General features: G+C 36.8%; 1 protein-coding gene across 2 annotated transcripts in view; it reads right to left on the bottom strand.

The window, feature by feature from the left end:
• LOC138695048 (angiotensin-converting enzyme-like protein Ace3) overlaps positions 1-26422 on the bottom strand; it is a 66309-nt gene extending 39887 nt beyond the window's left edge. The window contains exon 1 of one of the 2 annotated variants that reach the window (XM_069819383.1): positions 26267-26422. The gene's annotated coding sequence lies outside the window, so the exon portion shown is untranslated. Of the gene's footprint in view, positions 1-25738; positions 25853-26266 lie in introns of those variants that run through there. The other variant, XM_069819384.1, reaches the window with a different exon arrangement.
• Between the last annotated feature and the right edge of the window lie 861 nt (positions 26423-27283).

Raw genomic sequence — 27283 nt, 5'->3', positions numbered from 1 at the left:
GCCCCTATCAGCAAAAAACTTTAACTAAATTCCTAGTAAGTATTGATATCTCCGCTAGGGGTTGAGACTCCAGAACTGCGTGTTCAACGAATGAATGAATAAACCCTTTTGCTTCATGGGACAATATTTTTTGTATAATACAACTCACATTTCTAGAGTTGTCTTAGAGTAAATGAAATTACTGTTTTATCCAAGTTTGGTATTAATTAATTAATTCATTCATTCATACATTCACAATTTTCTGTCCAAGTGCAGGTCTTTCACTGCAAACCCAGAATTAGGGATAGAAATAATCTTACGTTGTTAGCTCAGTAAAAATAATCTAGTTTTATATGCAAAAATTTAGAGTAAGTCGACTAGAAGATCTTGATCATTAAAAAAATGTGTCCAGTAGGTAGACTAAAAGGTTATATATATATATATATATATATATATATATATATATATATATATATATATACACACACTACATAGACAATAATATAGACAGACCGCAAGTCATAAGTTACTTTTTCCGGTATGAAGACTGCTGAAAACGTCTATCTACGAAGGAATTCCGAATCGATATTTTGCATCATAAATTCTCAGTCTCTATCTCTTTCTTTCTCTCTCTCCATATACATACAGTGTTTTTCAAAACCTCTAGAAGACAGTTCAACACGATTCTGGACCTATAAATAAATTTTAAATTCATACAGACACTAAATTGGAAATTTATCTTTTGAAGAGGTGGAGAAGTTCAAATATCTTGGAGCAACAGTAACAAATATAAATGATACTCGGGAGGAAATTAAACACAGAATAAATATGGGAAATGCCTGTTATTATTCGGTTGAGAAGCTTCCATCATCCAGTCTGCTGTCAAAAAATATGAAAGTTAGAATTTATAAAACAGTTATATTACCGGTTGTTCTTTATGGTTGTGAAACTTGGACTCTCACTTTGAGAGAGGAACATTGGTTAAGGGTGTTTGAAAATAAGGTGCTTAGGAAAATATTTGGGGCTAAGAGGGATGAAGTTACAGGAGAATGGAGAAAGTTACACAACACAGAACTGCACGCATTGTATTCTTCACCTGACATAATTAGGAACATTAAATCCAGACGTTTGAGATGGGCAGGGCATGTAGCACGTATGGGCGAATGCAGAAATGCATATAGAGTGTTAGTTGGGAGGCCGGAAGGAAAAATACCTTTAGGGAGGCCGAGACGTAGATGGGAAGATAATATTAAAATGGATTTGAGGGAGGTGGGATATGATAGAGAATGGATTAATCTTACTCAGGATAGGGACCAATGGCGGGCTTATGTGAGGGCGGCAATGAACCTCCGAGTTTCTTAAAAGCCAGTAAGTAGTAGTAGTACAGACACTAATACCCGAAATCTATTTTATTCCAAGGCACAGTTGTTTTTGTGTCCCAGCAACAATAGGAGCAAGGTTTTGTAACATATATATATATATATATATATATATATATATATATATATATATATATATATATATATAATACATTTGTGCCGCAAGGAGCATCTTTTGTGTGAGTAGAGAAAAAAATAACTAAAAAAAATAATTGGTTTAGCCTACATACTTCTAGGACAGCTAGTCTCCTTTCATCAGAAGACAGAGAAGGAAATAAAACGAAGGATTTCTCTCGCGTGGAAGGCATTCTGGAGTCTCAAGTTCATCGTACTGGAGGGAACACTCAGCAAGAAACTCAGAGTAGAAATATTGGAGACCTGCGTAACTCCTGTACTGTTATATGGGTGCCAGACGTGGTCTCTTACTGCCAAACTTCGTAACAGTCTCCAAATATGCCAAAGAAAGATGCTGAGAAAGATACTAGGCTTATCACTGAGGGACAGAGTTCCAAACGAAGTGCTACAAAAGATGGCAGCAATTAAAGATCCAGCACTGCAAGCCACCAACACCAAATGGAAGTGGGGAGGCCATGTTGCACGACTTAGAGACGAAAGATGGACGCAGAAAGTCACACTATGGGATCCCCGCATTGGCAAGAGATCACCCGGAAGACCAAGACGAAGATGGGCCGACCTCTTCAGTGAACGAGTAGGAAGCCATTGGTCAAGCAGAGCAAGACATAGGGAAGACTGGAGAAACATAAGAAGACAAGTGAACAGCGACTAAAATCTCATCCTGCCTAAGGTTTTTCCGTGGTTTTCCTAAGGCGCTAAGACAAATGTCGGGATGAGCCCTAAAAGAAATGGGCCACGGACCTGCACTCATATCCCCATTAATCTCCCTATTACTTAAAATAATTAACTAATTACATCTCTCCCCCCTCTTCGTAATTGAGCCATCATATAGCCAAATGGCTTGTCTCAAAATTGAGACGATTGAACAAGGCTCAGGACAACAATCACCTCCTACTTAATAGCCAAATTGGCTAGTCTCTTATATGAGACAACTCATCCTGCCTAAGGTATTCCGTGGTTTTCCTCAGGCGTAAGACAAATGTCGGGATGAGCCCTATAAGAAATGGGCCACGGACCTATATGCCCTTCCCCATATATATTTCACCTTTTTATAAATGATATATGCCCTAGTTCAGATAATATTAATAGTCTATTAAATATACGAGGTCACTCAATAAGTCGCAAATTGAAAGGACAGGGACCTCTCAAATTGCAGATTAGATTTCACAGCACTTCTTCCGACGGCCTTCACATGCTTTGTCATCGAACAACAGATGACGGCGTCTTGCCATCCTAACGGCAAACACCAGCCAACTCCTCCTCGCCCCGTTACGTGATCAATTGATCAATCTCAGCCCCCCTCGCGTATGTGGTACCTAAGAGGTTACGTCCAATTTCGGCTTCCCCTTCAAAATTTTCTAGAGCTCCTTCAGGGGAGCAGCGTAACCCGGAGTGAGACTAGTGGCCAACAGGCTTGGAGCTCACATATTTAGTTTTGTACAGCCCCCAACCCCTTGCAAGGACGCGTTTTGCGTACCTTTTAAATTTTCCTCCCAATTCTCCTTCGATTTTTCGATTTTTTTTTTCGATTTTCGACTAAAACCAGTGCGACAGAAACAAGCGAACAATACCAAAGTGTGCAGAATGTGAACCAAGTAAACAATTCCACTCTTACGCGGAGTAGCTCACCGCGTGAGACAAATAGAGCTCTCCCTCTATAGGAGGAGGCCTTTGCCCTTAATGGGACATTTTTAGGCTAATCATTTCATTTCATTTCACATACTTGAAAATTGGTATGATATGGGCAGCAATAAGAATGAATCTCTGAGAAAAAAATTGGTGACCATATGAAAAACTATATATCAGTTGAAGATTTCACTCCTAACTCCCTTTAAAAGAGTTAATTTATTTTGCTTCAGAAGCGGTCAGCGCTAAGTAAAGTAGCACTGCCTTGCAAACTGTTCGTCTTACGACAGTTAACTGTTAATGTCCGTTATGCAGTTGTCATGGTTTTGTGCACTTTGCGTCCACATTCAAGGTTAGGCAGGAAGACATCCATTATTGCTAAGTTGGTAAGAAGTAATGATGTTCACTAACACATCACAAAGATGTTTGAGACACCGGCGTGGCTCAGGCGGTAGCGCGTTTGCCTATCTGGAGTTGCGCTCGGGCGTGGTTTCGATTCTCGCTTGGGCTGGTTATTCGGTTTATTTTTTTTTCTGAGGATTTCCCCAACTGTAAAGCGAATCCTCGGCCTCATCTCTCAATCACCAATTCCAAACACTAAATAACCTAATAGTTGATACAGCGTCGTTAAACAACCGAATAAACAAAAACATGTAAGAGTCGCTCTGGGTGGCGCAGTCGGTATAGTGCTTGCCTTTTGTGCCTGAGGTTGCGGGTTCGATCCCGGCCAGGTCGATAGCATTCAAGTGTGTTTAAGGGGTTAGGTACAGTTTACAGCAGTAAAATTTTTGGAAATATTCAACATTTTTTTTCTCCATTACTGTATCTTGTACAATAATGAAAATTGGTATGTGTGAAACACTGTCCTTGTGCTATATTAAAAAAATATTTTTACGATTTAAATAAAAAAATATTTGTGCGAGATCGTGCGTATTTGCTTGGTTTCCGCACAAGACCAATCCGCGGAAAGTCTAAAATTCCACATTCAGTATTCCCAACCTAACACACACAACAATTTCCCTCTTCTTACCGCTTAAGTGACATATTGATTTTACTGCTTTAGGCTTTTAACATATTATTTTTAGAGACGTTCAATATACCAATAATTATAAATTGGAAACTTACCACTGCAATTTCACCTAAATTGTACTCTTAATTATTGTTTTTAAATATTTGCAAAAATTAAGTAAACTCTACAACTCCACTAAACTTACTGCATTCGTGATGCAAGTAACATTAAGGAAGCCGTGAAAAAATCAACAAGATTTCATAGACTGGGGGAAAAAAAAGTCAGACGTATATCACGGCCTGCTAGAGTATAGTAAACACAGAAAACATTTTAAAGCAACAATGTTGAAGATAGATATTTTTGTTTTGCAAATTTGCCGTCATTGAACAGAAACCAAGATGGAGATTTCAGTGCAACTAATTAGAAATTCCTCTTTCAGGTATGTAATAAACGATCTTCGCACAAAATAATGTGCGATACACGAGCGGTATGTTTTCTTTCAATTCTCGGAAATTAAAAAAGCTCAACTACGTTTCGCTTTTTCAAACTTTTCCTCGAACATGAAAACTTCAACATACCGCTCTTGTAACGCATATTACTATTATTTAATTTTTCGAAAGTCAAAACGGTGGCAGTTCACTGTGCAGTGATCAAGCGTTTCTCTCGTAACTCATAAACTTGTTAACTTTTCATGTTCTCTCGCTTTTATTTTATTGCTGAAACTCATGTTTACAATATCGTGCCCTTTCATCTACATTCCTTAATAAATAATATTTTTTTTTTTATTTTGTGTTAGAAGAAAATACTGATAATTGACCATTTTTTAAATGAATTTATTTTTTTATCAGACAATCTATCAAAGCTAGAGAAGTGATCTTGCATCATATTGTAGATATGACATGCATAAATACACACAAAAAAATTTCATCACAGAATGTTGGATAGTTTTTGTCTTATATGGGAAACGCTTCATCACTGCACAGTGGACTGAATTAAAAAAAATTGTAAATAATTTTTTTTAAATCTTAAAAATATTTTTTTCATATAGCAGAAAGACAGTGCTTTACACATACTAATTTTCATTATTGTACAAGATACAGTAATGGAGGAAAAAAATGTTGAATATTTCCAAAATGTTATTGATGTAAACTGTACCTAACCTCTTAAATGAGATAGACTCATGTCAGCAGATTTACTGGCATGTCAAAGAACCCCTGGGGGACAAATTCCGGCACATCGGCGACGCTGATAAAAATAAAACATAATTTTAAAAGATATAAGAAGTGCAGGAAGGTAGAGATTCCATGCTTCCAATAACCTCGACATTACTGGAAAGTTTTGTATAAAGAAGAGTCCTAATCTAAATGAAAATTACACTTTGTATATAGCAATCTGGAACATGTTGAAAAGCAGAAAAAAAACATAAACTAGCAAGAGCTTTAAATGGCTTGGCATTTACGCCGACTCCGTACAATCACCCGCAACAACATAGACAGCGACTATCGCCGCATTCCGTAACTCCTGTCCAATCTAGGGAGGAAAGAAACGTCCACACCTGTGGAGTAACGGGTAACGTGTCTGGCCGCGAAACCAAGTGGCTTGGGTTTGATTCCCTGTCGAGGCAAGTTACCTGGTTGAGATTTTTACGGGGTTTTCCCTCAACCCAATATGAGAAAATCCTGGGTAACTTCCGGTGCTGCACCCCGGACTCATTTCACTGGCATTATCATCTTCATCTCATTCAGACGCTAAATAACCTGAGATGTTGATAAAGCGTCGTAAAATAACTACTAAAATTCACCGTCAAGCAATCCCCGCTTCCAGCCGGAGATACAAGAAGCACCCAAAGGCTCCATTGCCAGTCGAAGATAAATAAAGGCTGGTTCAGAATAAACCGGGAACGGAAACGAGAACGAGAACAGAAAATTGTTAAAATAAATATAAATAATTGTAGCATTTACAATTAACGACAAGCTTGACGGAACCCGGGAACTGGAACTTTTAACTTTGCCGTTCTCGTTTCCGATCACAACCTGCTAGATTCATTCTGCTGTCATCAGAAAGCTATTTGGTCGCCGTATATTTTGTAGCAAGGAGGCCGTGACATAATTTCTTCTTCATCCATTGTTTGTAACTAATCGATAACTTCAGTAGAATCACTTTCATATACTAGCCGTACCCGTGCGCTCCGCTGCACCTGTTAGAAATAAATGTAAAGTAATTACATAATTAAAATAGGACGTTTGATCCAGGGAACATTCGTGTTTGATAGAAGGATAAATCGTTTAATATGTTACTTAATTTAAATTGTATTTAAATAATAAAAATGCGATCATTTTGGTCAAGAGAGCACTCAGAAGTTACTGTAATAACATTATAGCATTATGTCCATCTAGAGAAACTACACTTTCCAAAGGTGAAATAATAATTAATTATACAATTCGGTTAATTTAGCTTCCGATATTACTTCATACAAACACAGAAACATTCTCTGTAGGCTATGTTTCATAGCTTTCGATTGTTGTTGTCCAAGGCCCCTTATAGACGTAGTCATTTGTTTTCATTTCATTACACCGCCTTAGATGGCATTGTATTTTAATTTTAAATCTCATTTATCTCATTAAATATCAGTCCTATCAAAACTTTTCAAAGAATAAAACTTATCGGAAATCATTTTTAAATAAACTTTTGTTATGTAACATATTTCACAAAAATCAATAGTAAGCGAGATATTTCGATTTATTTAATTCAGGCCCCCTTATAGCCTCCCTTTTAAATAACGTATTTTGAATGTCATATAGCCTAAAATCTAAGTTACAGCGAACTTAATTTATATTCCAATTTTCATATAAATCGGTTCAGCCATTATCGCGTGAAAAGGTAACAAACATCCAGACAGACTTACAAAAATTTAAAAAAAGCGATTTTCGGTTTCAGGGTGGTTAATTATATATGTTAGGACCAATTATTTTTGGAAAATCTAAAATTACCAGAAACATTTCGGCTACAGATTTATTATTAGTATAGATGTGACCAGACTACCACGTGAATTGATTTTACTCGTGAGAGAACGTCTTTGGCCAATTATATACAAAAACATCAGAATGAGTAATATCGACTTCACATATCGTTTTGACATGCTTATCGATATGCATGGCCGTTTCCGTTCTCGGTTTTTGTGAATCAAAACTGTTCACGTTCACATCCTCTGCTTCCGTTCTCGTTCCCGGTTTATTGTGGTCTAGCCTTAAGCGCCAGAATTTGGAAATACGAAATGTAAGTAATACTGGTGGGTGATAGGTGCGTGGTCCATTTCTTTTAAGGCTCGTCCCGATATGCCTTTAACCTTAGGGAACCTAGAAGGGCTAATTAATAGATTGCAGTTTAAAAGTATAATTTGTTCAATCCAATATATTCTGACTGTGTTTCAATGTTGCATGCCGTACTCCGGTTGCTTTTACATATAGTAGTGGAAGAATTTTCCGAAGTTCATTTCATAAAAGGCTATACGCGCATATAACCGAATTGGAATTTAACATTCCTCGCATATATCGGATATCGAACTCGTGCCATTGCAGTTGTATATAGTTGTGTTACCGATCCGCATAACAAAATTATTATAGTACATCGCGTCGGTAGGAATAATTAAATAACTTTTCGTCTTAAAAAAAATTTAAAATTCCATCTTGTCTAGAAACATTCAGGGTGCTATTCATACACATTTCGCAGCACGCGCTACGAGCGTACTAAGCTAGCTCCGGCTATCCACTGGTTACTAGTACAGAATTCAAATCATATCCTATAGCTAACACTGGTTTATGAATACGAAAAACGCTGATCATTCACCGGAAACCCGCGCTAAAAATGTCTATGAATACGGCCCTCAAAGACTTATAGATTCCATATCGGAACTTACAATATCACATGTGAGAAGTTCCCAATTTTAATGTGATTTTTAAATTAAAGATACAGACAGATATAAGATGAGATAGTGTGAGATAGGCAGACAGGATAGAAAATATAATTATAATTGTTTTATATATATATATATATATATATATATATATATGAGTAGTTTAATATCAAAGACGGACATCTGTCGTCTCCATAGTTTTGATCTAGAGGCACTTTTTTGTTTCACAGCGTTCTTTGTAGTATTTTAAAACAATGTATTTTTATAAATGTAGTGTTAGAGTTTGTATATAGTTTCGCCATAACTGAAAAAAGCATGAGAAAATGTATAAGAATGCACATTATCTAAATTTCATCTGAAGGTCAGATGTCCGCCTTTGATATTAAGCTACTCATATATATATATATATATATATATATATATATATATATATATATATATATATATATATATACATACATATATATATGAATTAAATAAATACAAAACTTAATGATGGAAAACAGGGTTAAAGTGCAGAGTCCGAGGCCAGACACATTTTTTGCTCTAAAGTAACTATGGAAACAAGAAAAAAGATCAGGAAAACAGACTGTACTTTCCCTTGAACCAAAAAAGAAGGGGAAAAAACAGCAAATGAAAGGCGGAATTTTTTGTTATTCTTTTTAGTAGGTTATTTTACGACGCTTCATCAACAGCGCCTGAATGAGATGAAGATGATAATGCTGGTGAAATGAGTCCGGGGTCCAGCACCGAAAGTTCCTAGCATTTGCTCTTATTGGGTGAGGAAAAACCTCAACCAGGTAACTTGCCCCGACCCGAATCGAACCCGGGCTACCTGGTTTTGCGGCCGTAACTCCACAGGTGTGCACGGCTTTTTTTAAGCCAAAAAATTTATGATCAGTATTTTCCCTGGACCAGAAAAAATTGTACCTCTAGTAGAGAAGTTTGTATTTTTAATGCTCTTTTTTTTTTCCTTTGCATATTTACTTTAGAGCAAAAAATGACATAAGTGTATCGTCTCGGAATCTGCACTTTTACTGCAAACAGGACGAAGCATGATTTATGATAATGAAAAATAATATAGAATATACTGTTGACGTTCAAGACTTGACGATGCACGTGGTCTGGAACATTGACAATAGCGCATGTTATATTGCATGGGTGAATATGAACCTCGAGACCTTACATCCATCGTCTCGTTAGGTTAAGAGTTAATTAGCCTACCCGAGAAGTCAAGACAGAAAAAGACAGACTGGGAGAGAAATAGTTATCTGGACAACAAGAGCGAAGCAATCAGAAGTTATAAGTACTATACAAATGCAGCTGTTGCTTTATGAGCAGCTGGATGTTCAGAAATATTTAATTCCTCGGAGAGAGAGAAAAAAAAGACTACAGAAAATCGTTATAACGAGAAGCATAATTATATTATCATATACTTACATATAAAAGGAAGATTCTATATCGTTAATAACATTATACTATTATTTACGAATTTGTTATGCAAGCTTTATAATTCTATATATTGAGCCAAAATGAAATGTTCAATTTCATAATAATAAAATCATTCCAGTTGTAATAATTTTATCTTCAATCTCCATATTAGGTTTAATATTATGTACATTAGTAATAAATATCTTTTAAAGGCTTTAAGTTAATTTTAAACTAATATCCTTCAAAGCTATAAATAAAGATGTTATGTTCGTTCCGAGAGCGTATTCACTTGAAGCAGCGCTTGCAATAGCATTGTTTTTGTCTGTTTATAAACGAAATACGGGTAGGCTAATGTTGATCATGCTAACATTGCAGTTTCGCGTGAATAGACTGTTAAGGCTGGTTCACAATAAACCGGAAACGAGACTCGGAACGAAAACGAAAACGGTAAAATTGTTAAAATGTCTACATTTAAATGTGAGCATTCACAATTAACGAAAAGCTTGCCGGAGCCCGAGATCGGAAACTGAGAGTTGGCCAAGTTTCAACTTTGGCATTCACGTTTCCGATCACAGCCCACTAGATTCATTATATTGCTATCTAAAAGCTATTTTGTCGTCGTATATTTTGTAGCAAGAAGACCGTGATATAACCTATGCATTATTTTGTTCTGTGCTGTGCATCATGAGCAAGTTTTATTTGATGAGATTCTAATACTGAGTGTTGAGGAAAATCCTCACGTTTACGATAAGCGGCGCACCTCGTATAAAGATGATAAAATGAAGGAGAATACGTGGCTTTCAATAGCTGCATCTTTGAACACCGATCGTAAGTGAATCATATTTTATTACTGTATTGGTTGTATTACACACTACATATTCATGCTTCAATTCAAGAACTACTGTTGTGTTCATTTTTGTTCTATTACAAATGTTTCTTCTCTAATTATTTTACGTTATGGTAGACTTAAAATATGTTGTGATAATTAAGATGCATGGGCATATTTATAGTACCGTACGTAATGAAATGTTTCAGTTGAAATTTCGAAGTTGGTTAACCTGTGTTTATGTTGGCTGCCTTGTACTCATGAGAGAACGCCATCGGTCAATTATACACAAATAACATCAGAATGCGTAATATCGACTTTACATATCGTTATTGACATGCATATCGATATGCATAGTCATCTACGTTCTCGGTTTATTGTGAATCAAAAATTTTCATATTCACGTCCTCTGCTTCTCGTTTTCATTCTGGTTCTCGTTCCCGGTTTATTGTGAACCAGCTTTTACCTGATCCTAACACTAGTCACTGCTTACTAGATTCTTAAGAAAGCGAAGTTTCTGAATCATAACGCTATCATTTCCATTGTCATCTGTTTTGATTTTACCTCAACTTGGTGAGGTTACCAAAGACAAAGAATGTTAAACAGTAACATTTAAGATAACATTAAAAATGTCTTACAAAAAATTTTTTTACAATAAATTAAAATTTACAGTAGATAATATTTCACATAATGAAAATTTGCAGTAAAATAAAAAATACAGATAAAATGGAATGAGAAAATTCAACTGTAATTTGAATTGAATTACAACTGTAGCCGTAAAATCTGCAAAGAAACCTTCAAGACTATCATAGAAATTTCCTTAATTGTTGTTGTTGGGACTCCAAATTTATGACAGAATGACATAAATTGTTTTGATATGGTCCCTCTAGCGCCCACCATTAATCCGATGACTTTCATATCCCTGAGTTTATATTAGGATGTTTTGTAATAAGGGATAGTTTGTTCATAAATTGTCCTTTTCTCTAGATTAGCCTCCTCGGGTTGATTCTGATGCGTCTCGAATCTGATGATCGGATCCAGAATATAACATTTTGTCTCTCCAGGTTTAAATGTTATAATATCAATACGCCGATGACTTCCGGTATCCGCTATTCCATGGACTTCTTCATAGGTAGTGTAGCCAATTGGACTTAAGGCATGTTGCGATTACAGACCTGATCTTGTGAAGTCTGCTGTTACGAAGAGTTTCGCCAAATGGGCATGAACCCCAGACATGCGCCTAAGATTATCTAGTAGGCACTGTTATATTCAAACAGCAGCTATTTATTTCTTTGTTGCGCGCTATTAGTAACATAATGTATACAATGTATGTGTTTGCTATGTTAGAACTTTTCATACACATTGAAACAGCAATCTCATCTTGAGATAAAGAAAATGCAACTCATTTTGTGTATATTGGAAGGATGATTTTGTTAAAAATTTTATTACCAATACTCGTAATTATTATCAGTGTTTATTGCGATATGGAATGAGGATTTTTGTGTCCTATGAAGAGCCGTGTAAGTAATGAAAATTTTATACGTTTTTAAAGTGTAAAGAAACTAAATACAAGCTCATAGGAAGTGCCAGGGAACAAAAGTTATCTATGACAAATCTCTCGTAATATATTGTCATTCATGTTATGTTTTATGGGTAATTTGGGAGAAGTCGTTACACATAGGTCAGTTTTACACTAACACAGTAGTTTAAGCAATTCATCGAAGGTGCTTGAAAAGCCTTTGGTCAAGGGCAATTTATTTGAATGTAATGAAGATAAATATTTCTTGAATTTGTGTTGCAAATAATACCTGTAGGTATAAACTGTCGACTGATTCTCAACAATGAATGCATGCGCCCTGGACCAAATAATCGAAAGCGACCTGAACAGCAAACAATCCAAATAATACCGCAAAACTACAACTACTATAAAAGGTAAAATAAAGCGCACATTATATTACTATATTTCCAATCAAAGAAACCATCTATGACAATATAACAAAATTACGTGTAAGCACATCTGCGGTGGCTGAATGGTCAGACCTTCGGCCTGTCACGCAAGCGGCTCGGGTTCGAGTCCCGGTCAGGTCTGGGATTTTTCATTTAAAAGTCCATAGTGACACTTGTGGCGGGCAAGGTCATCTAGTCCACACCTGTGGAGTAACGGTCAGCGCGTCTGGCCGCGAAACCAGGTGGCCCGGGTTCGAATCCCGGTCGGGGCAAGTTACCTGGTTGAGTTTTTTTCCGGGGTTTTTCCTCAACCCAATACGATCAAATGCTGGGTAACTTTCGGTGGTGGACCCCGGACTCATTTCACCGGCATTATCACCTTCATTTCATTCAGACGCTAAATAACCTAGATGTTGAAAAAGCGTCTTAAAATAACCCAATAAAATCAAAAGCAAGGTCATCTAAGAACATTCTTATTTGTTTTATTCTTGTGAAATGAAGTAGATGCTCAAGTTTATTCATATAACTCAATAATTCTATGGTCTGAGAAAGAATATTAAAATGTTACATTTGTTCGGATCAAATTTCTGCACATGTGAAGGACAAATTGTAATTCTTTCAGTCATATGTTATCATTAAGGTTCGGATAAAGTAACTGTATCAGGATACGATGTATAGCTGTATAGGAAAGGGCCCTGACTTGCTTCACACTAAGTAAACACTACCTCCTTTCACTAGCTAAAACCCTACCTGCTTGGAACAGCGCTTCCCACCCCTAACTAAAACATCAGTGAATGGACGGTACAGCCGATAGGAACTGAATATATGTCGCCACTACTGTCGGCTGGGAGACATACGTCAATGTTTGTAAACAAAACGCACGGACCAAGGATGCCTATCCTGATACAGCTACTTTATTCGAACCTTAGTTATCATAATACACTGATTCCTTAAATTTACTGAGCATATTCGGAATTAAATGATTAGCTTTCCTAAAACACGCCATGAAATGTTTCATATAGAACAATTTTTATCTCGAAAAGGAAGCAAGAACGAGCAAAATTGTATTAAATTTTTTGTTTGAAATATCTCAATGAATAACCGTCTGAAATTAATAACGTTCATCCTGTATATAAGGCGCACAATAGGGTCAAAGCGTGCTTCCCGGGTTCAGCCTTCAAAAACTTAAAGCCAAGCCTAAGTATATGGTGAAGAGAGGTAATCATATTAATTGTTCTTATGAGATCTTTCACAATAGGTTACAAATGTATCATTCATTCATGTTTCATAATTTTCTGCTCAAGGGCAGATATTTCATTGCAAACCCAGCATTATCCAATCTTCGCTCTCTCCCACCTTCCTCTTAGTTTCCGCATACGTTCTATGTATCTTAACGTCGTCTGTCATCTGATATCTTCTTCTCCCATTCACCATTCTTTCCAATGCATCCTTCAGGAGACAGTTTCTTCTTAAACAGTGACCCAACCAATTCCTTTTTCTCTTCCTGATCAGATGGAACATCATTCTTTCTTCACCCACTCTTTCCAAGACAGCTTAATTTCTTATTCTATCCATTTCACACTCTCCATTCTTCTCCATATCCACATTTCAAGTGCCTCTAGTCGCTTCTCTCCACTTCGATTTCCATATTTCTGCCCCATACATTGCCACACTCCATACAAAGCACTTCACTAGTCTCTTAGTTCTCTTCCCAGAGTTCCTCAGAAGATGCCACTTTTCTTATTGAAAACTTCCTTTGCCATTGCTACCCTCTTTTCGATTTCCTGACAGCAGCTCATGTTATTATTTATTGTACACCGCGAGCACCAAGTATTTGAAATGTACTATAACTACAGTAGCGTGCAAATTAATCCGAACAACGTAATTACTTATGCAAAAACACTCAAACGGGATAAAAAAAAAAGGATCTAAGACATACCTCAGTAATCTATGTGGCCTCCCTTGTTCCTAATAACAGCTCTGAGACGATTTGGCATGGATTCCACTAATTTCCCACAAATATTCATTTCTTCATCGCGAAACCATACACCAATGAGGGCAGAAATCATCTTCTCCTTTGTAGAACAATCCATTTTTTGCATTCTTCTTTTGTAAATTGACCACAAGTTCTCAATGGGGTTGATGTCGGGTGAGTTGCCTGGCCAGGGGAGTACCTGAATATTCTTCTTGTTGAAGAATTCTGTAGTTTTTCGAGAAGTATGGCATGGTACCAGGTCTTGTTGGAACACACCTCTGCCATCCGGAAATGATTTTTGCAGCTGGGGTACGATTCTGGTTTCCAATAAGTGAATATATTTGTCAGAATTCATCATTCCCTTGATAGGTATTAATGCTCCAGGTCCTTCATGTGTGAAACAACCCCAAAACATTACTTTAGGGGGATTTTGGGTGCTTGTTGGAGATGAGCTGCTGTTACTTTTTCGGATCCTTTCCGTACGTAAGAAACACGGTGGCCGTGGACCTTGAAATGAGACTCATTGGAAAAAAGTACATTCTTCCAGTCATTCACTGTCCAGTGTTGATGTAATTTTGCCCACATTAAGCGTTTTTTGCACATAACAGGGGTTAGCGGTTGCTTCTTAATAGGCTTACGAGCCCTTCGTCCGGCTTCCAAAAGCCTACGCCGCACTGTTGTGACGTTAATATTCGCCCCAGTGGTAGCCATTAACTCGCGGGTTAAGTCGACAGCAGTTAGTCTAGGATTTAATTTACTTTTCCTGACAATTAAACGATCATCTGCAGGTGAAGTCTTCCTTTTCCGGCCACAGTTTCCTTTTTTCTGGGGTGTGATGGATCCAGTCTCCCTGTATCGTTTTATGATCGAATTAACAGTAGCCAAACCGATGTGACATTCTGCAGCAATTTACCTCTGTGTCATAGAAGAATGCTCGCTAATGTTATAATTTTAGACCGTTTTCGTGGAGTTGTATCCATTTGTGAAGAAGACAGAATGTACACAGGATTGCAGTATTAAGTCTTCAACACAACTGGAATGCTTATAAGTACAAAACGACAGGCAAAATGTCACATATTATAAAAAAAAAATAATGACAGACCTTCAACAATGGAATTACACGTACTACAGATGTCAATTAAAGCGGTATGAGCAGCTGTGAGGCCAACAATGACAGAAAATGTAAAAATATGTCGTGTTCGGATTAATTTGCACGCTACTGTAGGCATAAATTATCCAATAATATGTACAATTTGGTGTCTGAAGATTGCATTTTAGGTAACATGAAGCTGTAGTAAAGAAAGAGTTGTAAAAGTTATTGTTCCTGTGGTTGGCACTACAATGCTTTAAATTGTAAGACTATATTGATTAAGTGTGTTTTTTAGAAAGATTATAGTTTTACCTCACGTGTAAGAAACAAGTACCGAATCACGTGTGCACGTAAATTACTAAGGGAAGTGGGAATCAGTTGCACAACACGATAAGTAGACACGAACGGGCCCAATTTGCAACAGTTGTGCGTAAAACTTACGTGTCTGGTATTGAGGTGAAGTAAGGAAATGTTTTCTATCGGTTATTGAAGTGGGGCTAGCCAGCGCTGAGAAGGTCTACGTGGTTGTAAGAAATCCAGCAATCTTCCTTTTTTTGTCTGTGTTTCATAGCAACCATGCCCTGATATCAAATTCAATGCTTTTATTCCGCCAATATTTTATCTTCACTTGTTTTTTTTTTTTTTTCTTTCCTGCCTCTCAGTGTGATATTGTTTCTTGGAAAGAATAGCTACATTGTACAACCTACATGTTTTATTACAAAAGTCATTTATTTTGTCCTATATAGTATTTTATGTTTATTATTTTTGCGTTTAATTTCTTATCACCATCATCATCATCATCATCATCATCTCCGTTATAGCCTTCTGAGTCATTTGTTGTTTTATTTTCAAAGTTCAATATAATTCTGCATTAAAAAAGTCGCTTACATGAGGAAAAATGCTGAAAAAATTCTGCAGGTTACAGTTAGGGCACAAATGCAGGTATATTATACAGGGACATCATTTTATTTTTACTTCAATTTTTATTTTACCTGAGTTTTTTAATGTACTTCACTCCCACCCCTTCTACTAATGAAGTTCAACCGTCCTCCACACAGATCCAAGAACGCATATGCAGTCATAGTAGTCTTATGGTCATAGTAAACAGTACGTTCCAAAAATATGTTCGCGTTTTCCAGTGACTAAAGAGCTTTCAATATTGAATCATTTTCGCACAGGTACTGTCGTCCATTTGCCTACGTCGTATCCCGGTTTCCCCCACCAGATTTTATTTGCCAGCTAGTGGCTGGGCTGTCTTAGCTCTTTTCTGAGAACATTAATTTCTGTTAGGAATTGGACGTCTAGTGTAATATTATATAACTGTTTAAAATAAATTAAATAATAAGTTAAGTAATTAACTGTCATGTGATTTCCTCCCTTTCTACGACCCTACGACATAACCACTTGGACGGACAGTAGATAGCATGTCTGAGTAATTTTATCTTTTCGGATCGGGCAGAAGTGAAGATTGAATTTACAGTACGTAAGGTACTCTTTTATGGAGTAGATACAGAATTATTTCAACATGAGTTACTAGTACGAAGAACGAAACTGGTAATTGAGATTAAGTGCAATAGTCTATAGTGCGATAATATGCATATTAGAACTGAAGCCTGTATCGAAATGAAAGGCCACCATTTTAAAAAATCAGTTTAAATATCCATATTATGATTATTTTTCAATTTAACTTCATTCTCTATATTGTACGCTAATGTGCTGTAGACAGTATAATATACACTGCATAATGAATACGTCAACATGGACAGCTCAGTTCGTGAGTAAAAACACTCATTGTTAATACTGTACTGTATTTTGATTAAACAAAAACCTAATGAAAATTATCAAACTCAAAAGCGCAATATTTCCTAGTTTACATAAGTGGATGAACTACTTTTCTTCCCTCCTATACCTAGTGTAGTGATTTGTTTGTATATTACGCCAGTATCATCGAACTCCAGTCGTGGAAGGGGGAAGCAAACGGCGTTGATCCAGAGATATTGGCAAGTTAATATTAAAAATGTTAGTAAAAATAAAATGATGTCCCTGTGCTATACTTGTGGTCTCTACACCCTACATCTTATATCATATTTTTTAAGCTTAAAATATTTAGGAATGAACTGTTGCGAAGATGTAAACTACATGAGGAAATATCACCTTTGTAATACACATTTATTTCAACTTCTGCAAACAAATCCGTTTCTAAAAAAAATACATTTGAGGGGGAATTATTACATCTAGCCGAGATAAGCAGTGCATGAGCAGGGAGGCTATGCTATTTTTGCAGTTGAAGGGGGTAAATTCCGCTCATCTTCCTTATAAATAGGGTACCATACAGTGAGAGAATATTTATGCACAACCCCTATAGAAGTTCCCTGCCTCGAATAGCTCCCCTTTATCAGGAAGGCAATGGGCGGTACGATATTATCTGCTTCATATGGGTCAATGATATACATAATCAATGTACCTGCGGTTAATGTGCTTCCATGTAATAACACGTTGGTAATTTTGTTCAAATATGATTTACCTGCTACTCCGAATATATGCTTTATCGATTTACATAACACAGGCTATATAAAGTATCGCTGCTTTGCCCTCTGATCGGTTTTTGGAGCTTTGCCTCTATTTTCCTTGCAATTGCATAAAAATGAAATACATTTGATTTCTGTGGATTTGCATGCCTCATTTCTTTCCCGTTGGCTCCTAGCACGCACAGATATTATTGTGATGTACCGAAGTACGTATATTTCCGTGCAGGAATTCTGCATTAACATATGATGAACGAAAAGTGGAGCGAAGAAAAATTCTCTCCGGCACCGGGACTCGAACCCGGGTTTTCAGCTCTACGTGCTGACGCTTTATCCACAAAGCCACATCGGTGAAAGGATTCAATCCGGCATCGGAACTGGAATCCGGCGGCCGCTTTTTTCTGGGACGTATGATAATAATAGCTTTGTGTTTAAAAATCAAACGTGTTCATCCCACCAGGTATCAATAGGTTCGTTCCAGCAACAGTCAGGAACCGTCCGTAACCATCGTGAGCATGCGCAGTACAGAAAAAGCGTTCCAACACAATCCGAACCAGTCCTGAACCGGAAACATGTACTGCAGTCGGGCGTTCCAACAAGCTTTTGACACGGGTTCGGAACGGTCAGAAATAGTCCGCGGATTGAGGCGTGTACGGAAGAGTACGCGAGACGCGCATGCGCATAAGCTCACCAACGTCTCCTGGATACTGAAGAAAGACATGATCGACTGTTCACATCAGTGAGGTTAAAGATGAAAAGTGACAGTGCAGACGAATAATAAAACTGGAGATTTAATTTAAATTTTCGCCAAAAAGAAAGGGAATGGAAATTATTTGGGTATTTAAATAGTTAATTACAATTTCAACATGCAGCTTTGATTAAAAGTATAATAAATAACGTACATACATTAATAATTTTAAAAAAAGAACTATTTTTAGATGAGAGTCCCCCAGTACACGATAATGAATTAGCGGAATTCTTGCCTTCCATATTTTTTGTCATCTTTTTATAGAAAATGATCGAAGTTCTATTTTCTGCAATTAGAATTAGCTGCGAAACGATAATAATTAAGCATCCCGTTCTTAGCAAAGATGATCACAGTTATAGCATCTCTGGATTTAGTACATAACGATCCGCGAAAGCGTTCCAACAGCGTCCAGTCCAGTTTCAATCCCATACCAGATGCTCAACTAGCGCATGCGCATAAGATGGTACAGGAACCGTACATGAACTGATCCATGAACCGCTTGTTGGAACGAACCTAATGACGACGCAATCAGTTTAGGGTTACCATCCGTCCGGCAAAAGGAGGACATGTCCTCTTTCTTAATCATTTTATCCTGTCCGGCACGCATTGTATTCTTCACCTGACATAATTAGGAACATTAAATCCAGACGTTTGAGATGGGCAGGGCATGTAGCACGTATGGGCGAATCCAGAAATGCATATAGTGTGTTAGCTGGGAGGCTGGAGGGTTAAAAGACCTTTGGGGAGGCCTAGACGTAGGTGGGAGGATAATATTAAAATGGATTTGAGGGCGGTGGGATACGATGATAGAGACTTGATTAATCTTGCTCAGGATAGGGACCGATGGCGGGCTTATGTGAGGGCGGCAATGAACCTCCGGGTTCCTTAAAAGCCAGTAAGTAAGGCAGGCATTTAAAAAAAAAGTGAAATGTCCGGCATTTCGCATTTCAACTAGAATTAATATGAATATTGAATAATGTGCGACATTATGCATAGAATATCTAAATAAACAGTGGAAACCTATGAAAGAATTTAACTGGTTTCAATGGTTGAAGCTGGAGCACACGAAACAACATAAAATATGATGACCTATTGACATGCATTGAATTCTTACACTTTAAAAATGTCACTATTTATGATTCTTAGCTATTTTTATAAATTTTATTCTTCAATGTACAAAGATATGCCAATCAAGTTAATTTGGACAAAGATTTTAGTTTAGATAAACAATGATGCAAATTCTTCAATTCCAATAGTTCTGCGAGCACTGAAACTTTCTCAGAACTCTTAAAAATATAATAATAATAATAATAATAATAATAATAATAATAATAATAATAATAATAATAATAGTTTTATTTTCCCTGGCAGAGTTAAGGCCATGAGGCCTTTTCTTCCACTCAACCAGGATCAAATCACATACAGAAAAAATACATACCGGAATACAAATATGGACTTAAAAATAATAATAAACATAATTAAGTAGAAAAGAGAGATTGAATACATATACACAATCAGTATTAATATACACAATCAATTCTATTTATTTATCCCAAGTCACAATGGAAGTGCTGAGAGAGTATTTTCCCTAATATCTGCTCAATGGACAAAATAACGAAATCGCATACTAACGGAGACAGTCAAAGGTATCATCATGGTGAAATATAATTTCAAGGCATGTCTCTTCAAGTTATTGTGCACAAAATGGGCTCCACCGATAAGCAGGGTACAGATGTAATACTGATCCAGCAACTAGTGAGAAAACTAAGGTGAACCATTGTTTTTATTTTTACTTAATTTCGTTCATATCAATTTTTAAAAAGTCTTCCTTTTTTCAGCAATGTCCTCTTATTTTAGATTCCATGTCCTCCTATAGAATTTCTTCTCATGGTAATCCTAATCAGTTGCAAAGTATAACTTAAATCCTAAGGACTTATTTTTATCAGGAAGTGTGCTCAGATAACAGCACGTGTCTGAACAAGTTGATCTACTGATAGTTCGATACTATGCATGTCCAGTGTCTGCTCAAAAGGGTGTGGTAGTTCTCTATTTCACATCTCTGAAGTCGTAAGAACTGTTTAGAGTCTATAACGTGACGCTAATGGATGAAAGGTTGAATCAGGTTGTTCTTAGAATAATCGACGTAGTCTGAATATATTATATTATATTATATTATATATTATATTATATTATATTACTTACTGGCTTTTAAGGAACCCGGAGGTTCATTGCCGCCCTCACATAAGCCCGCTATTGGAACCTATCCTGAGCAAGATTAATCCATTCTCTATCATATCCCACCTCCTTCAAATCCATTTTAATATTATCTTCCCATCTACGTCCCGGCCTCCCTAAAGGTCTTTTTCCCTCCGGCCGCCCAACTAACACTCTATATGCATTTCTGGATTCTCCCATACGTACTACATGCCCTGCCCATCTCAAACGTCTGGATTTAATGTTCCTAATTATGTCAGGTGAAGAATACAATGCGTTCAGTTCCGTGTTGTGTAACTTTCTCCATTCTCCTGTAAGTTCATCCCTTTTAGCCCCAAATATTTTCCTAAGCACCTTATTCTCAAACACCCTTAACCTATGTACCTCTCTCAAAGTGGGAGTCCAAGTTTCACAACCATACAGAACAACCGGTAATATAACTGTTTTATAAATTCTAACTTTCACATTTTTGACAGTAGACTGGATGATAAAAGCTTCTCAACCGAATAATAACACGCATTTCCCATATTTATTCTGTGTTTAATTTCCTCCCGAGTATCATTTATATTTGTTACTGTTGCTCCAAGATATTTGAACTTTTCCACCTCTTCAAAAGATAAATTTCCAATTTTTATATTTCCATTTCGTACAATATTCTGGTCACGAGACATAATCATATACTTTGTCTTTTCGGGATTTACTTCCAAACCTATCTCTTTACTTACTTCAAGTAAAATTCCCGTGTTTTCCTTAATCGTTTGTGGATTTTCTCCTAACATATTCACGTCATCCGCATAGACAAGTAGCTGATGTAACCCGTTCAATTCCAAACCCTCTCTGTTATCCTGGACTTTACTAATGGCATATTCTAGAGCAAAGTTAAAAAGTAAAGGTGATAGTGCATCTCCTTGCTTTAGCCCGCAGTGAATTGGAAATGCATGTGACAGAAACTGGCCTATACGAACTCTGCTGTACGTTTCACTGAGACACATTATATTATATTATAATATTATATTATATTATATTATATTATATTATAACTTATATGGCTGAGTCATCAGACATTACAACACAAGTCTGCTTTAATCCCGCCCGTCTCACGCGAGGTGTGCGATGGGAAACGTGGCGCGGCAAAGCCACACGCTCTTCCTTTCCTGGAAGCTCGATTCACCCGACTTGAAGGTTGTTATACGAGTACTTACAAGCTGCCTTGAGGCTTCGTTTGTGACTCGAAATTAGAATGACGGTGGAGTTTCTTCGTATCATCGCGCAAGAATGACGCAATGCAATAGCTTCCGCGATATTCATTCCAAATCTGTCGCTGAATAGACTATTCAAAATACCCTGTGTTCGTAAAAACGTACAGATCGTTTTAACGTGTTTAATGAACTGAAATATGTAAGTTCTAAATATAGTGGACATAGGTTCGATTCCCAAAAAGGAAGTGGAAGTTTATTTCCTTTCAATGGCCCATCACGACATTTTGATTGCCTTAAGGGAAGACTCCACTGAAAATCATGAAAATTTTTCCAAATTTTTTTTAGCTATTTCACTTATTCAGAATTTATATTTTCATCCCCCTAATGGATTCAGCTCAGTTCTGATTACAATTATTCGTATGTTTACACTTTTTAAATTAAGGCTGGAAGGGGGCGTGGAATTTAAAGAGCTGTCAAAATTGTTTTTCATCGAAGAATTCTTTTTTTAAATTTCTGATTACAAATCTAGTAACTTTTTGTTGCCTCCCTGAAGTTACTGGATGAATGTAGCGGAGGAGAAAATTAATTTACATAAATATTCATTTTATTTTCAAATCTATTTTTCTGTGTTCATTTTTGTTAATTCAACACCAACTTTCTTATGCCAAATATTAATCAATCTGGATGAAATTTTTACTGCAAGTATTTACGAGGTAGCTGCATGTTTCTATGCATTTATTTTGTGAGAAATGCTTCTGGTTTATTTTATTAATATTTTTCTTAAGAAAAATATTAATAAAATAAACTAGCAGCATTAAGAAAAATATTAAGAAAATAAACTAGCAGCATTTCTCACAAAATAAATGCATAGAAACATGCAGCTACCTCATAAATACTTGCAGTAAAAATTTCATCCAGATTGATATTTGGCATAAGAAAGTTGGTGTTGAATCAACAAAAATGAACACAGGAAAATAGATTTGAAAATAAAATTAATATTTACGTAAATTAATATTCTCCTCCGCTACATTCATCTAGTAACTTCAGGGAGCCAACAAAAAGTTACTAGATTTGTAATCAGAAATTTTAAAAAAGAATTCTTCGATGAAAAACAATTTTGACAGCTCTTTAAATTCCACGCCTCCTTCCAGCCTTAATTTAAAAAGTGTAAACATACGAGTATTTGTAATCAGAATTGAGCTGAATCCATTTGGGGTATGAAAATATAAATTCTGAATAAGTGAAATAGCTAAAAAAAATTTGGAAAAATTTTCATTATTTTCAGTGGAGTCTTCCCTTATATTATTATTTAACAGTTAAAGCAGTGCCAACTTGATCATTTTCCAAACTTTCGACATACGTTAAGTAAATGCAGTGACATTATCCTGGATGATCAGTGTTGGCAATACGGTGGTTTTCCCACTAAATCTAGTATTTTTCTCTCCCTGTCAATGCGGGAAAAATTATTAAACGTTGGGCAGTGGGAAATCTAGTTTTTCTCGCGCTCAGGTCGTTGGGAATTTGTTTTTTCTTTAAATAACTAAACTCAACTCTGTTAGCATTACTCTCGTCTTAGTGAAGAGGGAGCCCCCAATCATACATAACACGTGGAGGCACCACACAATGTTTTAACAGTGGTTTTAGTGTGAAGTTTTTTAGTATAAAGATGCTTCAGAAATGAACTCATTCAAAGAATTAGCTGAGTTCCGACTTTCTGTCTTCCCTGGTTTTTTATTTATTTTAGTTGGTTATTTAACGACGCTGTATCAACTACTAGGTTATTTAGCGTCGATGAAATTGGTGATAGCGTAATGATATTTGGCGAGATGAGGCCGAGGATTCACCATAGATTACCTTATATTCACATTACGGTTGGGGAAAATCTCGGAAAAAACCCAACCAGGCAATAAGTCCAAATGGGGATCGAACCCGCTCCCGAACGCAACTTCAGACAGGCAGGTAAGCGTCTTAACCGACTGAGCCATGCCGGTGGCTCTGTCTTCCCTGGTCAAATGCAGAAGTAGAAAGGCTATTTAACCAGATGAATATAATTAAAATCAAAATTATAAATGTAATGGGAACAAAGGTATCACTGTCAATTTTGACAGTTAAGGCGGCACTAAAATGGTGTGGTAAATGTTGCCATGATTATGACTTGCCTGAACACATTGTTAAAAAAATCGGAACAATGGAAACATACAACCCAGAAACTGCAGGTTCCTTAACTTCCACAAATACGGCTGAAGAAGAAGAAGAAGAAGAAGAAGAAGAAGAAGAAGAAGAAGAAGAAGACGACGACGATGATTATGTAGGATCTCTTCGTTTGTGGTTTGATAAGTGTTTAATAATTATAGCCTATTCTTACTATATTTCAAATATTATGTAATATATACATCTAAAAATCTAGTGGGTTTATGCTAGTATAAGCGTTTAGTGTATTTCTGCAAACTGGAGTTGGCAACGCCATGAATGACTAAAAATACACAACAGCTGTTACAATGTGCGAGGCAGTATCAACTCGGTTTTCCTCCTTCAAATCTCAAAAGAGTAACATAGATTTATTCATAAATCCATTTTGTATTTCAGAATCGGAGATTCATAAATACTCTCCATTTTTGCAGATTGAAATAATATAAATCCAAAGCCACTCAGGACTTTGTGCTCGATTTATAGAGCACTGGGAATCATCAACGACTCCTAATTGGATTGTTTTGAAAATATGTCCCTGTAGATATGTTTTCTGAACTTCAAGTTATGCTCTGAAGCTCATGTGCAGATTTGACTCCACATACATTTATGAGCAAACTTTGTCTGCCATTAATGTTATTTTATATACGCTAGCAAATACGTAAATAATTTACTTTACGAGTAGTTATATCACAAAGACGGGGGATGTTCGCTAAGAAAACGCCTATATACTCAATGATACTTTCTAAACTCCGGACGATGTTAATAACGATTAATTTTCTGCTGGTAAACTACTGAGACGTTAAACAAAGATGATAATTATTTTGAACTGAAATTTAGAGAAAATTTAATAAATTACAGCATAAACATTGACGGTTAATACACAACGTATTCTTTCATAAAAATGAACTTAACGCTTTTTGGGGTTACATTTTTCAATTATGTAAATGTAGTGTAATGATAGGTGATACATTTAGGCCTACTTAATTTGTGCCTTGTGTACATTTGTGAGGTTTATCCATCCCTCAGTTTAATACGATGAGTTAAAAAACGCAACAAAATGTCTTATATTGTGTGTAGCGATATCGAAGATTCAATGAAGAATGTAACCTACTTGAATAAATAGTAGAGAAATACAGGGCTCCTAGAAAAGACCTTTCCGGTTTCGAACACATGTAATTTACGTTCTATGAATCTGAGATGCATGAAAATAGCACCAATTGGAAGAGAAACTCAAAAAAGTTTAGTTCCTTAGCTTAAAGACGTTCAATGTGTCCCCCGTTGTAACACGGCACATATGAAGCCTATAGTCAAGTTCCACGTAGGTACGCGGATTTTCCGACACCCAGATTCTGAGATTATGTCAGTTCACCTTACCAGGAAAAAGTGTCTTCTTCAGAAAACACCACGGAACGAATAAATTCATCATCGTTTTCAATTAAAGTCTGCATACTTATGCAGAAATATCTTCGTAGCACTTTGTCCTCTGGTTTTAGGGCTTAAAGCGACTGTAGTCCGTACGGATAAAATCGCAACCGCTTGCGAAGAATCTTACCTTAAAATCAGTGTACCATTTACGGATTGTAAGCCCACTGGGTTGAGCTACACCAAAATTTGTTCGATAATGCCGTTGCACATTAATAACCGACTTGTTCACACGAAAATCAAGTTTTTCTGTCCTCTACAGCAGCCATTTCGCCTCAACAATGCAGAAATTTGTTTACATGAGTTATTATGAGGCAGTGTTACCAACTAAGAAAACAATGTTGCCACAGCTAATCTTTTTGAGTTCCTCTTTCCATTAGTGCTATTTTCATGCATCTCAGATTCATAGAACATGTGTTCGAAACCGGAAAGGTCTTTTATAAGAGCCCTGTATTTATGTTATGGAGCATGTTTAAAGAATTCTCGAAGTGAGGTTAGGTTCAGCAATAAAATGATCTGTAATATAATATAGGGATAGATTTCCTTACGAAAAGAAGAAGCCTGAAGAAGAACTATTGCATGCAATATGCCTATAATGAAGTACTGTACATGCGCCCACATGCACAGAGTTAGGCTTGGTTTCTGTCAGGTTACTTACGTGCGCTGTTTATCCAAGCTGCGAGTCCCGACAACTGCGGACGCTTCGCGGAACGGCCGGGCGAGTTTCCGTGCGAATGATCACGAGGTTCATACACTCGTGGCCACCGGAACCGCGCCTGCCTCCCCTCCTCGCAATTGAGCGGCGATAAGGAGGCATGTCGGTGCTCAGCTGTCAGCCCGAAGCCACTACTGGCCCTGCAGTTACTCGTGAAAACCACGAAGCTTGTCGAAAAATTGTCCGCGGACGTTTTCTGTAGTCAAGTATGGGCCCATGATAGTTACGACTATGGGAAAGGAATTTTTATTTGTTGGTCGAAATTGATACTTACTGGCTTTTAAGGAACCCGGAGGTTCATTGCCGCCCTCACATAAGCCCGCCATTGGTCCCTATCCTGAGCAAGATTAATCCAGTCCCTACCATCATATCCCACCTCCCTCAAATCCATTGTAATATTATCTCCCCATCTACGTCTTGGTCTCCCCAAAGGGCTTTTTCCCTCCGGCCTCCCAGCTAACACTCTATATGTATTTCTGGATTCGCTCATACGTGCTGCATGCCCTGCCCATCTCAAACGTCTGGATTTTATGTTCCTAATTATGTCAGGTGAAGAATACAATGCGTGCAGTTCTGTGTTGCGTAACTTTCTCCATTCTCCTGTAACTTCATCCCTCTTAGCCGCAAATATTTTCCTAAGCACCTTATTCTCAAACACCCTTAACCTATGTTCCTCTCTCAAAGTGAGAGTCCAAGTTTCACAACCATAAAGAACAACCGGTAATATAACTGTTTTATAAATTCTAATTTTCAGATTTTTTGACAGCAGACTGGATGATAAAAGCTTCTCAACCGAATAATAACACGCATTTCCCACAATAATTTTTTTTTTTTTTTTTGTTCACTGCCTCCCATTGGAGGTAGCCCAGAAGGACTCAGTATACTCTCCTACATGAATTTTAAAATATCAAATGTTTACATAAATTTGTTGACAGAAGATTAAAATAAACATATATGAAT

The sequence above is a fragment of the Periplaneta americana genome, chromosome 2 (assembly GCF_040183065.1).
Source record: "Periplaneta americana isolate PAMFEO1 chromosome 2, P.americana_PAMFEO1_priV1, whole genome shotgun sequence".
In the NCBI taxonomy this organism is placed as follows: domain Eukaryota; kingdom Metazoa; phylum Arthropoda; class Insecta; order Blattodea; family Blattidae; genus Periplaneta; species Periplaneta americana.
Note: the sequence above shows the minus strand (reverse complement) of the source record. Positions and strands in the feature narration are given on the sequence as shown.